General features: G+C 55.6%; 1 long non-coding RNA gene across 3 annotated transcripts in view; it reads right to left on the reverse strand.

The window, feature by feature from the left end:
• The window catches only part of LOC110595253, a 36,387-nt gene extending 20,649 nt beyond the window's left edge, over positions 1-15,738 (reverse strand). For 2 of the 3 annotated variants that reach the window (XR_002481712.1, XR_002481714.1), the window contains exons 1-5: positions 15,525-15,738; positions 13,802-13,915; positions 9,343-9,439; positions 8,988-9,065; positions 8,744-8,893 (exon numbers count right to left, since the gene is read on the reverse strand). This is a non-coding gene — a long non-coding RNA (uncharacterized LOC110595253). Of the gene's footprint in view, positions 1-8,743; positions 8,894-8,987; positions 9,066-9,342; positions 9,440-12,793; positions 12,919-13,573; positions 13,640-13,801; positions 13,916-15,524 lie in introns of all 3 variants that reach the window. The other variant, XR_002481713.1, reaches the window with a different exon arrangement.
• Positions 15,739-16,047: the final 309 nt, after the last annotated feature.

A 16,047-nucleotide genomic window follows, 5' to 3' on the forward strand; every position in this document is an offset into this window, starting at 1 on the left:
GGTTGCTCTCTGCACCCCCTGCCTCTGCCACCTGGGACACCCTCTTGCTGTCTCTGCCTCTCCATTCACAGTTGTGTCTCTGGCTGGGGCATCCAAGGCCCAGCCAGGATACAGGGAACACCTCTGGACTCCAACTCCTTCTAAAAGCTCCTTCCCTGAGGCCGGGCATGGTGGCTCACACCTGTAATCCCAGCGCTTTAGGAGGCTGAGGCAGGAAGATTGCTTGAGCTGGAATTTGAGACCAGCCTGAGCAACGTAACAAGACCTCGTCTCTACAAAATATCAAAACATTAGCCGGGCATGGTGGTGCATGCCTGTAGAGCTACTCTCGAGGCTCAGGCAGAAGGAAAGCCTAGCCCAGGCTGGAGTCTGCAGTGAGCTGTTTTGTCCTAACTGGTTGATTCAATAACCAAGAAACCTGAAGTCTCGAAAACAATCCTACATGAAGCATTGGTCAGCTGACAGAGAGGCAGACATTGGTTACCGGAAGTCTGCGAGACCACCTCTCTGCACTGACCACTCCCGGAGACCACGTCCCGCCATCCCCACGGGTCTGTGCATGGTTGGAGTGACCCCTCATCACCGCCAGGGTCCTGAGGTGACCCTGAGGCCAGAGATGCTACCACTTTCCACAGGAGTGAGAGCCAGGCATTTGGGTTTGTTGTTTGGGCTTTGTTCTTTTTTGTGCTTTTCATGGGAGCAGGAACACCCCCCATGAAAAGAAGAGGGCACAGGGTATCTGGACTCTCTCCTGCTTCTGCTCCAGGGACCCCACGAGCCCTCGGAGCCCCTCGCTGCCCTTAACGAACTCTGCATGCAGACTCCGGGCTGCTCTGCGAAGACGCAGCCCTGGCAAAATCGTGCCTCGGTTCAGAAGCTGCGTGTACCAGCTCTCAGCTCGCCCTGCTGTATTAATAACGCCGGGCTGGGCTGGAATCTTAACAAATGTCAAGAAAAGCTGCAGAGATGAGTCACTGTCTGGAACCAGAGGAAAACACAAGGCCTTCTTATAGAGTCCAGAGGAATAATTGCCACCAGCGTTTGATCAAAGACCTCATAAGTGTGTGTGCCGGGCTCTCGACCCACGCAGGAAGCATCGGTGAGCGCGCCACAAACATCCTCCACAGCTTAGCGGGATTAGAAGATTCTAGCACTGCGTCTCAGGATTTTATAAGTTACTCTTAACTGGAGACAAACAGGACCGAATTGGTCTGGCGTGTCTTTGGTACAAATAACTTATGGATGTTTTGAACGGCGGAAGACCTAAAAGGGCAATTTTTATTAAAATGTTGATTTCCAGAACGAGAGCCTACCGTTACACAAATAATCATCCCTGCCTCAGATCTCATACTTTCTACCTGTTGAGTAAATATCACCCTCTTACAACTTCCCCAGACAAATACAAGCTCTTTGCAGAGCTAATTTCCTGTGCCTTTGTGAGGCCGGGGGCCCTGGACATGACGGGCCCATTTATGAAAATGAGAGAGGTAATTGGGACATCTTTTGAAACCATGTCCCCTCTGCCTTCCAACCAAGCCCCCAGCAGTCCTCTAATTTTACTTGGTCAGGTTACAGAGGATGTTTACATACGCCTCTTCCTGGAATTTCACCTCTCTGTGGCAAGAGTGAGCAATTAGAGGGAATTAGGGCCTATTTGGTGCATGTTTACCCTTAATGGATAGAGTGGCAGAGGCAGCCTTGGGAAAGGCTGCCTGCCCGTCTAATTGAAGCTGGCAATTTTTCGATTCCTCATTTCAGCACGCAGGTATTGTAGCAACCAAGGTCACAAAACAAAAGCCCCGGCCCACCACGGTAATCAAGGGCGCAGGCCCGGCCGCGGGTTCCGTGCGCTATTGATTATTGTGCTCGGAAGCACAAAGAGACGGTTGTCGACGTTTCCAGAGCCGGGTCTGTGACTGCAGCCAGTGCAGGCGGTGGCCCATCGCTTTTCCAGAAGTTGCCATCTGATGGCTTTGTCGGGAAGCTCTCGGCTGAGTGGGCCGGGGTGCCAACGGAGGTGTCTCTGTGAGGGTCTCATGACCAAAAGACATAGAGGAACCATGGGTGGGGCATACCTTCCTAGGACTAAAGTCGCATGTCCGGCCTCATTCCCCCTGAGTGGCTGTCTGGGCAAAAGGGGGTTTCCAGAGCAGGCCAGTGGCCCACCTGTTGGAGTCACACTCCGCAAAATGCAACGCCTGGATCCCAGCACGTGGGGCAGCCCCTCAGAGCATCCTTCCAGTGTGAGCTCTGACCCACACTAATGACCTGTGACTGTGACCCCAAAGACCGCACCGGTCAAGCAGGAGCTGGCAACTGGCGGTGGGCTCACTGTGTGACCTCAGGCAAGGCTCTGGCCTCAGAGATCTCTGGTCTCATCTCCAAAACAGAGGGGATGGTGGGCCAGGGATCCCCAGGATCCCGACACCTCTAAAGACTCAGCAGACAGGCAAACAAATGGCGGGTGACCACCAAGGAGGCCCAAAGAAGTCCAGAGGGTGTCCAAGCTCCAAGGGAATTCAGACGGCCAGGGGCCTGCATGCTCCTGTTTTGTAGATGGAAAAACTGAGGGCTGGAGAGGGCTGGAGACAGGGGCAAGGTCACACCCCTAGCCAGGGCTGAGCATGGGCCCTAACCAGGTCCCTGGAAGGCCACGCAGGGCTGCTGCCTGACCCTTGGCTCTGAGCACCCACTGGGAACTCTCTCTTCTGGCCCCCTGATGAGACCTGAGTAGCAAAGGGCGTGACCAGCCAGAAGGCCAGTGGACACCCATTTGGGGACCTCCTCTGGTGAAATGTGGCCTTGCCTTTCCAGCCATGTCACCCCAGACCTCTTCTGACTTAGAGTATGTGAATCGAACAGGCTACCTTGTAGCAACCAAGGTCACAAAACAAAAGCCCTGGCCCACCACGGTAATCAAGGGCGCAGGCCCGGCGGCCACGGGTTCCGTGGGCTATTGATTACCGCGCACGGAAGCACAAAGAGACGGCTGTCGACGTTTCCAGAGCTGGGTCTGTGACGGCAGCCGGTGCACATGTGGGGAGGGTGAGGCCCAGAAGTGGACAATAACAAGTGATGACACTGGTCAAGACTGAGACCTCCAACTGCTTCCTCTCCTGGCAGGGACTTCGCCCGTGGCCCTCCAGAGTGGCTCAACCCTGAGGGCAGTCTGGGTCGTGGTGATGCGAACGGCCTCCCTCCAACCTAGAACTCTCCTCAGTTGGAGCTGTCCACTGACCCCACCCTGAACCCTCCTCTCGTGCTCCCTGACCGTAAACCCCTGTCCCCTGGATTTTCAAGTCCCCTGCCCCCAATTTCTCAGCCTGGGAGAGATGACTCTATGTCCACCCCCAAGATGGCCCAGAGACAAGGACTGGCAGGAGGCACGGCCCACCGGGCCCGCGGAAGGCTGGCTCAGATGTGCAGCCAGCCTCTGCCCCCAAAGATCCATCTCCTTCCCCAGATTTCCAACCTGGACCCTCTGTCTCCAGTCCCATCCTGCCTCTCTGGCTGGAATCCAGGCACCGGACCCAGGTTGACCCAATCTGTGTTTACGGACCCAGCTGCTCTGACTCTTCCTTGCTAAGAAACTTGCAAAAATCGAGTCCGAAAACCTAAGGGCGGGCGGTCTCCGGGGTCATGCGGACGGGGCGGCTGGTTCACGGCATTATTGTGCGGCCCTGGCGTCCCGGTTGACGTGCACACAAGGGCAAGGGGCCCCCAGGCAGCCCCGGGAGGGAACACACACACACTCCATCTCAGGGGAAGGTAATTGAGGTTTGCTTCTTTTCATCAGAAGAAAAGCCACCTTCCATTGAAAGCGTGTATTCAGAGAACCTGGGAAAACTCATGTGCACTCGGCCCTCCCAATTATCCCCAGGTGGCTGTTCCCCGTGGGGGGCTCCCCCACATTCCTTTCTGCCTGCGCCTTTGTCCCAATCTGAAACGGCCCTGGGAGCTCCCAGGCTAAGAGTCTCCTCCTTAAGCCCCTGCTAAAGACCCTATTCACTGTGCAAAGAGAAGGCAAAAGGTAGTGGGCAGCCCTCCTTCCTCTCAGGACGGGGGGCTTAAGAACGCTCCATCTGGGCTCTTTTTTAAACCCAAAGAAATTGGAGAGCAATTAAGAAAGTCATGACTACACCCTTCACCGTGGTCCTCTCCCCTAATTAATTCCTCTCTCCCACACGGCCCCCCCACCCAAGCTGGGAGCCCACCCCGGCCTCGGTCACCCAGCACCAGCGTGGCACCCTGTCCACCCCCACCCCCGATAATTGCCGAGGACCTGGGGGGTGAAGGGAGCTGGGAAGAGGAACAGAGACTGAGAAGTCTGCTTCGAGTGACCATAGCTTTCCACAATGAGGACAGGGGCCCGGGCACTGGTACCAGGACCTGACTCAAACCCAGAAGGCTCTAGAAATTTCAGATCTCCAGGCACTGTGAAGCTGCTGGGTCCAGCCGAATGCAGGACCCTTCTCCTATGCTGTTCTGTCCCTGTGACGAGCCTAAAGTGTGCCTGGGGGAGCTGTCAGGGGCAGACCTCCCCGTGCCCTCTTTTCTGGTTCTGAAACACAGACCCCCTCCACACAACCCTCTCCTCAAGAGCCCGTGGAGCGCCGAGGCTTGGGACTGTCCTGTTTGAACCGGGCGCTCTGAACAGTTAAAGCCTTCCCTGCCCCAGACTCATCCCTCTCTTTTTCAAACGGGGAACCCCACGCTAGAATTGGCCTCATTTGGAAAGGCACGAGTCTTTTCCAGAACTTTCCATCTGCTCTAATCAGGGATGGTGGACCAGGTTAAACTTCCTTCTCCTTTGGGAGAGGGGACAGGCTCCGAGCTGCAGTGCAGAAGGGAGGCCGTTGCTTGGGACATACCCACAACTCGTTAAATCCCAGCCTTCCAGAAAGCAAATGCTCCCAGCGACCCGGGGCTTTTCCCATGTGGGGACAACACACTGGTTTCCCCATCGTCCATGGCCCTTTTCCCCCTTGGGGCCTTAAGTTGTCTCCCTCCAACCCCCTTCCGCTTAAGTCCCTTCTGTGTTAAGCGCTCTTCCTCGTTTCAAGGAAAAATTCATTAGCAAACTCATTAAAGACGGGTATATATATTTTTTTTCCATTCTTTCTGGAAGTCAGATTGCTCATAAAAAAAAAAAAAAAAAACACACACTTGGGGACTTCAGGTAAATGAACGAATAAGAAACACATGCATCCTGTTGCCCTTAAGTCTTGCCGGGTTTTGATATTATTTGGAGGCACATACTTGGAAATGCATTTGGGGCCTGAGTTACAGCTCAGGAGGCATGAGGTCACGGACCCTGAAGGCCACACCAGCCATGCGCAGGTGGGAGTAGGGAGCCGCGTCTCCCATTTCCAGAAGCGCAGCGTCCAAGTGTCACCCTTGGTTCCCTCTCCCGTCCACCCAGAAGGGGCAGGTAGGGAGGAGAGCCTAATTCCAGACAAGACCACCCTCTTCTCCCTGACATCTGTACCCACCTGGAAGAGGCCAGCCAGAGGCAGCCCCCAGGGAACTGTTTAGCACAATGACAAATGACCAGAGATCCTCACCCCCACTGGGGTGACGGGGTCCTCTGTGACTCACCACCTGGCCAGTCAGGGACTCATTTTCCCTCCTGATTACCCAGAGATCAGCCAATCCATCAAAAAAGAATTTTCCTGAAAATGATCATTTCTTTCAACGCTTAAGGGCCTTTTTGCAATTCCTGAGACTGTCTGCAAGGCTGATACATTGTTATGTTTCCTTTTTCTTTTTTTTTTTTTTTTTGAGTCAGAGCCTCACTCTGTTGCCCAGGTTGGAGCGAAACGATCACAGCTCACCCCACGATCACAGCTCACCCCAGCCTCAACCTTCTGGACTCAGGCGATCATTCCACCCCAGCCGCCCAAGTAGCTAGGACTACGGGCACGCACCACCACATCTGGCTAATTTTTAAATTTTTGTAGAGACAGGATCTCACTACGTTACCCAGGCTGGTCTTGAATGGCTGGGTTCAAGCAATCCTCCCACCCAAAGTGCTGGGTTACATTGCACCCAGCCTAACTTCTTTTACTGAAAATGTGTTATCTCCTTACCTATTTTCTACCTCATGACACCCAAAACTCCGAGTATGTGTTTGCCTGAGATATAAACCCTAACACCCGAAATACAGCTCGGTCCACACACAATCCCCTTCCCGACTCCTTCAAAGCCACTGCAAGCCAGGTGGGATTCTGTCTGGGCCGTGTCTGTCTGACCTCACCTTTTGCTTTGACTCTGCCCCTGGGCTCAGCCCACCTTGCCAAGAGTCCTGAGCCATCCCCCAAGACCAAGTCTCACGACTGCAAGCATTCAGCCCGCACCAGCTCCACAGATGCTTTCTTGAAAGCTCCATGTTCGGCCCTCCCAGGAGACCAGCATCCCACTCTGTGTAAAGCTCACCCTCAGGCCTCCGCCCCACATCACTGTGTTTGCAGGTGGCTCAGCAAATGCTAGCTGTGAAGTAAATGTCACAGGACAGAGCCTTCCTGGGCCGCCCCCGGGCTTAGGCCTGGGCACACACCCCCGGTCCCCCTCCAGGCTGCGGCATCTCTGGAGAGCAGAAACAAGAAGACAAAGGCTGCCGCCCCAGGTTGGGCACCTCTGCCCCCTCTGCCTACACGAATGGGTTTTGCTTAAAACTAATATTCCCGACATTTTAGCACTGCATCCCAGGAGAAGTCCTGCATCCCAAGAAACCCTTCAGTTCCAGGCAATGAGACAGTTGTTGACTCTACACTAGACATGTGTGGCCAGGCGTGGTGGCTCACACCTACAATCCTAGCACTCTGGGGGGACGAGGTGAGAGTATTGCTTCAGGCCAGGAGTTTGAGACCAGCCTGGGTAATATAGCGAGGCTCCTATCTCTACAAAATAAAAAATAAACTAAAACAATAAAGAATCAGGCCCAGAGAGACTTTAAAAATTAAAATGAGGCCGGGAGCAGTGGCTCATGCCTGTCATCCCAGCACTTTGGGAGGCCGAGGCGAGAGGACTGTCTGAGCCTGCAGGTTCGAGACCCACCTGGGCAACTTGGCAAGACCTCATCTCTACAATAAATAAAAAAAATTAGCCAGGCGTGGTAGCACACCCCTGTAGTTCCGGCTGCTTGGGAGGCTGAGGCAGAAGGATCGCCGGAGCCCAGCAGGTCGAGGCTGCAGTGGCAGTGAGTGTGCCACTGCCCTCCAGCCTGGGTGACAGAGTGAGACTTCAACTCAAAAAAAAAAAAGGAAAAGAAAAGAGCATCATGGCAGCTGCACTGGGAACCAGGGACCCCAAGAGGAGGAGGGGCCCAGCCCAGGCATGTGCTCTGTGGCTCATAGAGAGGGCGTGCGTGGGTGTCTGGGCAGCGGGGGGTGTTGGCCTCCAGGCCCAGGGCAGTCTGGGGGAGTTGGTCCCCATCACCCCAACGGCTGTCCCAGAAGCACCAGGAGGAGGGATGGCGGCCACAGAGCCAGCTACACGGGGACTCAAAACACCCACAGCCCCTGCGTGAGCTACGGGCTCCTCCCCGGGACCCTGGAAGGGAAGGTGTCCTCGGTGGGCCATCCCATGCTGCAACCCTGAGACCATGCAGAGTGGGAGGCTCCGCCCCCCACACCACCTTGCAACCTGGGCCCTCCCAGGGCACCCAGCTAGACCCTCGGGTCCTCAATGCAAAAATCTTAGGCACCCAGAAAGGCCCAACCCCAAGCCCTAGATGGCTCCATCAATGCGCCTTGAATAACTAAACCACAAGCAAGCAGATGACGGGTCCTTGGATGAACTGAGTGGCTTGAAGCCTCTGTTTTCTCCTTTTCCGCCGTAACTGATTGTATTTAAACAAACAAAAAACATTCCCATCCCTGTGCAATTTTAGGGGTGAGGGGGAGAGGTCAAGAGAAGAACTCACTCAAAACCACTGTTTGATTAAAGGACATTATCAAAGCCTCATGTGTGAGAAACCACGGATCTCACGAGGGGCCACGTTACCATGGCTGGCAGTGAGAAATATTCTCCTAGCTGCGGAGCACACAGCATTCCTCCTTCCTCATCTCGGAGAGAGTCCTCAGGCCGGGTCTGGGGAGGGCAAAAGCCCTTAACTTGCTCAGGCCCGGCGAGGTGGCTCACGCCTCTAATCCCAGCACTTCGGGAGGAGGAGCGGGAGGATTGCTTGAGCTCATGAGTTCAAGACCAGCCTGGACAACATCGCAAGACCTCATCTCTTCTAAGAATCAAAAAATTGGCTGGGTGTGGTGGCATGCACCTGTAGTCCCAGCCACTCAGGAGGCTGAGGTAGGAGGATCTCCTCAGCCCAGGAGGTCGAGGCTGCAGTGGGTCATGACCGTGCCACTGCACGCTAGCCTGGGCAACAAAGAGAGACCTTAACTCAAAAAATAAAATAAAATCAGTAAAAATAACATGTTTCCCAGAGTGTTCTCGAGAGCCTACTGCGTGCCTGACTTGAGTTGTTCTCAGCAAAGCTGGGCACCCCCACTTACCGTCATTGGCCAAGCTGGCCAGCATGGATCCCCACACACGCTGACTCAGCGAAGCCAGGGTCTCCACTCCAGCAAGTTTCTAGGTCCCTGGACCCCTGGGCTGTTTGATGTGGAAGAGGATTCACCTTGGCAGGCTGCCCTGTGCCCTGATTAAGTGCTGGCACTCTTGAACAGAGAGGAGACATGAGCCTGGCAAAGTCAACGTGTTCCCAAAAAAAAAAGGAACTCACCCCAATCCAGGAAGGAGAGAAGAGGCATGTTAGGAGAAGGGTGGAGTCCGGGGTGATGAGCCTTGTGGGGGGATCCCCCGCCGCGTCTCTCCCGTGGTCCTTCAGCCAACCTAGCCAGGTCACAGTCCAGGTCCCGAGGGGGAGATCCTCCTTGGGGAAGGGCAGAGAGTTAGGATGGCGGTGCGGCAGGCACCCCGTCAAGGCGCACGCTCACACCCCGCAGGGACACGGAGCGCAGTCTCACCTGCCGCTTGCTCCTCAGTGGGGTGGGCTGGCTCGTGTGGGATGTGCAGGGACAGAAGGTGCGAGGAAGCAACGAAGCCTAGGCAGTCCCCAGCCCGACACAGAGTCATTAGCAAGGGCGCTGGCCAGGGCAGTGCCCAGGACCCCCGGGGACACGGTGACGGAGAAGGCAGGCTGGGAGCAGTGTCCACCGGGGCACAAGATCGGGGAATCTCGGGCTGGCAAGACGGGACATAAGCCAACCCAGACCCTGCAACCGGGCCCATGGAAGGGAGGCCCTTGAGGACGGGTGGTAGGGTGTGGGGACGCCGGCACGGGCCTGTCCCGTGGGCACCAAGAGCCTGTTGGAAACTCACACGTCGGCAGCAGGAGTGGCTCCTTGGGCTGGGGTGGGTACCCAGGCCCGGAGGCAGGACTAGACGCAGCAGGCGGACAGGCAACCCCAGAGGTGGGCTGGGTGAGAAATACCATCCCGTTAGGCAAAGGGCCATGAGCCCAGCGATTCAGCAGAGACGCGGAGGTGGGTCAGGCCGGGCACTAGGGCAGGAGACGCGCCAGGCAGGAGATTCGCCTGGAAGACCGAGGGAGGAGCCACCGGGGGGGCAGGACAGGTAGTAAGCTAGGCAGAGACAAGGCCCTCAGACGCTCCCTGGAGGTCCCCAAACCCCCATCTCCTTGCACGGGGCACGGTCCAGACTAGGGGCCCAGGAGCTGGATGCAGCCACTGGGAGGAAGGACTCCCCACGAGGGAAAGGTCCAAAATTGCAGACCACACCTCGAGAGGGAGACCTGGGTGGCCAAGGCCCAGGGACACACAGCACGGCTGTTCCCACACGCCCACCTCGGTCCCTAGAGCTTTGGGGTCAGGGGTCCAGGATGCATCAGCCACAGGAACGGGGCAGGGGGAAGCAGAGGAGGAGGAGGGGCTGGCTGCCACCAAGGCAGGTCTGAGAGTTCCTCCGGGGTTTGAATCAAAGGTCAAAGCGGAGGCAAACCAGGCCCGTCCTTCCTACCCTCGGGCTCCAGCACCCGGGTCAACCCCCCAGCCCACCCTCCTGGGGAAAACAGAGGCCATCAAGGGACAGGCTACGGTGGCGGGTGCCCAGGCCGGAGCCAGGGCTGTGGGCATGCTCAGTTAGGATCAACTGTTGGATGACGGGATGGCCGCGCGGGTGAATGCAGGGACGCAGCCGCAAGGCCCCGCTGAAAAGGGGCTGGGGCTGGGAAGCTGCCCAGGCCCCTCTCGAGTGACATGAAACCCACCCTCCACCCTTTTGGCCTGCGGTCCCCAAGACACCCGTCTAGCTGCTCAGGTGTGGCAGCCGAGTCCTTTCATTCACTCACCTGGCCAGGCAGACATCCCACATACTCTGACAGAGCCCCACTCTGTGCCAGGCTGGTGCTGGGACACCCAGAGGAAGGGGGGGACTGGCCTAGGGCACCCCAAGAGGACCAGATTGGAGACTGGGGAGGGAGGGGGGGAGAGAGAGACGGAGAGCAAGAGAGAGAACAGAGGAGACGGAGGAACCATAAAAAGCAGAAAGAAAAGCACTTTGGGAGGCTGAGGCAGGAGGACGCTCGAGCCCAGGAGCTCGAGACTAGCCTGGACAACGCAGCAAGACCCCATCTCTATCCGACTCCTAGAACTGGTGGGGAGACTGCCTGGCCGACACTCCTTCCCTCCCATCTGGTTTAAGCTGCCTCTCCTGAGCCTCCAGGGTTTTCCCTGCAGGTTGTTAGGAGACTCAGTGGGCTCTGGGTCAGAGGGCCAACCAGGGAAGCCAGCCGGGCCCCTGGACTAGGAAAATGGAGCTGGGCGTCCTCACACACAAGTGACGGAGAGCTGGGTCCACCGGGGCACAGAAGTGCCCTCGCAGTCTTTCAGGTGACACAGAAGCAAGATGGGAGAAAAACGGCTGCCCCTACCCTCAAGGGAGCAATTAGCTCAGACCCCTTTGCTGGGGCCTCGGAAACGTCCAGAAACCCAAGCAGGAGTGAGGTGGGGAGTTAACTTATGCCACTCTCACCGTGGAGGTGGTCTGTTGAGTTCCAGGACACTTGGGCACCAAACCCTGAAGACCTGGTCAGTTAGCATTCTCCACACCCTCCCCGGGTTTCTCACGTGTCCAGAGGAGATACTAGAATATGCAGTGGCCCCAGGGTCTGGAGTCCAGTGTATTTATTTAGGACCTAGAGTCCATTTTATTTTATTTAGGGCCTGGAGTCCACTTCATTTACTCACTTAGAGCCTGGGATGGAGTCCATTTTGTTTGTTTATTTAGGGCCTAAAGTCTATTTTATCTATTTATTGAAATAAGAGTCTTGCTATGCTGCCCAGGCTGGTCTCAAACTCCTGGGCTCAAGCAATCCTCCTGCCTCGGTCTCCCAAAGTGCTGGGATGACAGGCATGAGCCACTGTGCCCAGCCAGGGCCTGAAGTCTAATGACTGATATGTATTTGAAGGTGAGAAAGGTCCCACAGATTCGGCTTTACTATTGAAAAAGGAAGTCCTGGCCAGGTGTACCGACTCACACCTGCAATTCCAGCACTTTGGGAGGCTGAAACAGGAGACTACCCTGAACCCAGGAGCACAGCTTGGACAACCTAGAAAGACCCTGCCTCTATGAAAAATCAAACAAATAAAAGATGTCCTCTCCTTTGGAGACCTCAGGAAGTGCACCATCTTGTGATGCCTCAACCAGGGCATGGGGGGGAAGGTGGGCAGTGTGACCCTAGCTTCCGAGGGCCACACCCTTGCCCACTCCTGGTCTCAACACCCTCCATGACAGGCTGGGCAGTCGCATCTCAGTCACTGGGGGGATGTGACCCTCACAAAAGGGAGCAGAGGGCTGCCTCGGGCCTGTGCGCCAGTCAGCCCTTGGAGATGCTTTCCAGCGGGGTGCTGGGGTAGAATGAATTGGTTCTGCTAAGTCAGAAAGAGCCTCCAAGTCAGAACCAAAATGCCAGAGCACCTGGAATCGGCAGATTCCCTCAGGGAGCGAGACCCCTTAGGGTTGTCACTGACATTTTGTGTCCCGAACACCTCCCTCCCGTTTTTTTCCAATTGGCTGAAGGCCCGGCTGGAGCCTAAAGTTTAATTGGAATGATCTAATCTTGATTGATCTGCCTTGAGGCGACCAATGTCCAGAGCTTGGGACAGACACAGCCAAGTGTCATACTTGAGACGTGCCTGCTCTAAAGACATCTGAGGGCCTTAGGGAGTTTAAGGATGGTGAGAAAGCATGAAGACTGGGACTGGGTGAAGGCCCCAATGGGTACGGGGTTCTGAGGTTGGATGCCAGTCTCAGCCTTTTCTCAGCCGACTGATGAGTCAGGAGCCCTCCAAGCCCCGGTCTCATCATGCCGGAGCCAAATCCGAACCCCAAACTATGCCTTTTCCCGGGGGGCCTCTGGGCACCAACACCCATGCACTTCTCAGCACAGCTGGGGCATTCCACGGGCATTCACCTCGGGATCCCTGCACGGGCCCTGCACCTGGGACACGGCCCCTCCCTGCCACTTGTTCCTCACGAGTTTTGTCCTCGGTGGGTCCTAGAACTACATCCGGCAACGGATCACCAGCAGGAGCCCCTAGCCCTCAGCTCCGGGGGAGAGGGGACGCATGCCCTGGCTGGTCACATCTGTGCCTGGGGCTACACAAAGGCCACACAGTGCAACCCTCCCCACCGCCCGCTTCCCGAGGTGGAGAATGAACCCTGCACTCAATGGACTCCACGCGGGGCCAGAGGCGAGGACCAAGTGTGGCTTAAGAACCCCGTCGCCCCTGCCCTGCGGTGGTCAGTTCACCTCATTATAATCAGGGTGTTTTTCCTTCGCAGACAAAGAAGGCTCCTTAGGGCCGGAATATTGGAATCCAGCAGCTGCCTCATTAGCGTCTCGGCCTCATCCTCCAACGAGGCACAAGATTAGCCCTGTGTTCATTAAGGGAGAAGGGCAGAAAGTGGGAGAAAGCTGAAAACCACATCTGGGGAGGGGCGCCATCCCATCCATTCATCCCCTGAAACGTTCCCTGTACCTTGGGGCCGTGGGGGGGGGGCAGGGTTCACCAGGAGGCAGAGGTAAAGAGGTTAAACTCCCTGGAAGGAGTTAAAAACCCCAAATTGGGTGACTTGATTTGAAAGCTTCCTGGGATTTGTCACCGGGATAATCAATTTAAAACCTTCCTGTTTGCTTCTTTTTTTTTGAGCCCAAACTAACGTAAGAAGAAACCTCCCTCAGGATGTGTCTTGGGTGGCTTTTAATATTTCCTAAGTCCCCTTCTGACTTCTTTTGACCTCTAACGCCTCTTTTTAAATTATTTTCTCCCCTCCCCCTCCGCTTCTTCTCTCTGGGGCCTTCCCGGTGGGGAAAAAAATCTAGCGGCGGCTCCGACGGTCTTTTCTCGTGAATGTTTTATTGACTCTGTCCAAAGTCCTTCAAAGAGTGTCAGGCGCTTACCTGTGGGATATCCTACCTGACCTGCAGGTAAAGATTATCAACCCTATCCTGCAACTAAGACAAAGTTGGCCTGGAAAAGTCGACCAGCCCCAGGGTCCCTGCTCTCAGTCGTTTAACTAGGACTCGTACCCAGGTCAGCGACTCCTAGATGCTCAAGGCAGCCTGGCGAGAGGCAGCTTCCAGAAGGCAGGAGACCTCGTATGTGGGTTCCAGAAGACAGCAAGAGAGGGAGACAGGAGAGCGTGTGTAGACAGGAGAGCGTGTGTAGACAGAAGTGAGCCAGAGCAAGGCAGAAACGTGTCGCTGTGGCCACGGGCTGGACACGAGTCAAGGGTAACGCTCCAGAGAAGTCTTTACCTGAGCGGGAGCCCTTCCACGGAGCAGAGGGAGTCAGGAGGCGGTAGGTTGAAGAGGGAATTGGAGGTGAGGAAGGAAGACAGCAAGTGCTGACAGGCCTTTCAAGGAGCTTGGCTGTGAAAGGAACGACAGAGGCTGTAGTGGCTGGAAAGACCGACAGCGAGAGCCCGGCGGCTCCAGGCTGCAGAAAAAGCAAAGTCAGAAATACAGAAAGGGCACGGCCGGCCGGAGGAGGGCCGGACCGAGACAGGTCTGTTCCTTCTAGAACAGGGGTGCGATGGGGCCATGGGGCCCCATCTGCAGAGCCGCTTGACAGCCTCTGTTTCCCTGGAAGGTGGAAGGCTGGTCCTGGTTCAGGACAGGGAGTTGTGAGGATCAAGCGGGTCAACGGCTGCACAGGGTGACCCTGGCGTTCAGTATCATCACGCACTGGCAGCAGGACTCTCAATTTTACAGGCCGGTCAGTCTCACCGGGGCCTTGATTTGCGCTGACCACAAACGATCCGTCCTGAACATTAAGGATGTAAAAACCAGTGGTAAAAGCTCCCGCCAGTCTCTGGAAGACAAAAGATCTCCCCCTAATAGCCTGGATTAACTCAAAGCGGGTCCCCGCCCACTTCATTTGTCACCTTCCAAGTCATCCCTGCCCCTCCATTTGCCACCTAATCCAATCAGCCCCTTTCAGACGCCGGGCGGCTATTGTCTACACCAAGCTGGGCTTCTCTAAAGCGGCCCGAGTTGTTTTTGTCTTGTCCGGACAAAACTGGTTGGCTTAAAAGGGGACGAAAGAAAGTGCTGGTCAAATGAGGAACCCAATTAGCTTCTGAGAGAGCGTTTTTCATTATCTTTGTATCACGTACCTAGCCTGGTGCACTGGGCATATTGTCGGTGCTCCAGAAAATGTTTGTTGAGTTCACTTGTTTTTATTTGTTCTGGAAAATGTTTACCGGGCACAAACACACGCAGCATCTACTGGGTGTGGGCTGAGAGATAATAGGGCTGAGCGTGGGGACCGTCAGGGACAACCTCGGGTGTTTAAGCATCTTGCAATTTTCACAGCAATTTACAAAGCACTTTCATAGCAGTAATATCATCTGGGTTTCAAAAGCGCCCTGTGGGGGTGGTACACGCGGATGGGTGTGTGTGTGTGTGTGTGTGTGTGTGTGTGTGTGTGTGTGTGCGTGTGCGTGTGCGTGTGTTTTAATCCCCATTTAGACCATGAAAGGAACTGAAACTTGGAGAAGTCAAGCGACTTGTTTAAGGTCACACCGTTATTAAGAGGTGACGCCAGCCCATGGTACCGGCATTGGGGCCACCCAGACCCCCAAGACCACCCTGGGCAGCTGGGATTTCACACAGACTGTGCCTTTGTCAGATGTTCGATTTGAAATAAAAGGGCTTTTCTGGGGGGAACGGAATCAGGGCAGCTACAATGGCTCTGGGACCCAGGGTCCAACTCTAACCCTGTCTCTTGCCAGCAATATGACAAAATACGCTCCCACAGTTGCAGTGTCCTTACTGAAAACGTGAAGTCCTACACCACGGGACAGGGTCTTCAATTCCCACTCGCTTTTTGAAATGGCACGAATCAATACCCACTGTATCCATCCTCATCTGGACACGAGGCTGCCTCACTGACATGCACAGATCACAGGGAAATGGCATATTCACGTCACATAGAAAGTGCTCTGGAAATCGCCACAGGCACAATGCATGTCCTTACTCAAGTCAGCCAGCCCGATGGCCGTCTCTGCGGATCCCCTGTCTACTCCAAGCAGAGTCCATGGACAGGGGCTGTCGGGAGAGCTGTTGGGGGGTGACAAATAGGACAGTGAGACCAGTGGGAGGGGTGGGGACGGGCCGACCCGTCAAACCTTTTCAACAAACATTTGCTGACTGCCTTCTCTATGCCAGGCCCTGCCTGAGGCTGCTGGTCCTCACTTAATTCTCACAACAACCCTAGGGGGTTTCTCCTCTCGCCCCCATTTCCCAAAAGAGGACAGACAGAGCTCAACAGAGGTGGGGCATGCCTTCGGTGGGAGCATGCGGATTCCAGAAGCCACCAGGGCCTTGGAACTGCCAGTGAGGTGTCGGCCAAGCCCTTGGTCCAGGTCCCCCTCCTGAGAGGTTCCCAAAGGGATCCTTCTAACTGGGACATCCCAAGGGCCACAACAGAGCCAGTCGTGGAAGATTGATGGATACCCCCCTTGGGGAGGAAGACACTCCAGTTCGCTAGCAGGTTAACA

The sequence above is a fragment of the Carlito syrichta genome, unplaced genomic scaffold (genome assembly GCF_000164805.1).
Source record: "Carlito syrichta isolate Samal-C Ts95f unplaced genomic scaffold, Tarsius_syrichta-2.0.1 Scaffold288441, whole genome shotgun sequence".
Classification (NCBI taxonomy): Eukaryota; Metazoa; Chordata; class Mammalia; order Primates; family Tarsiidae; genus Carlito; species Carlito syrichta.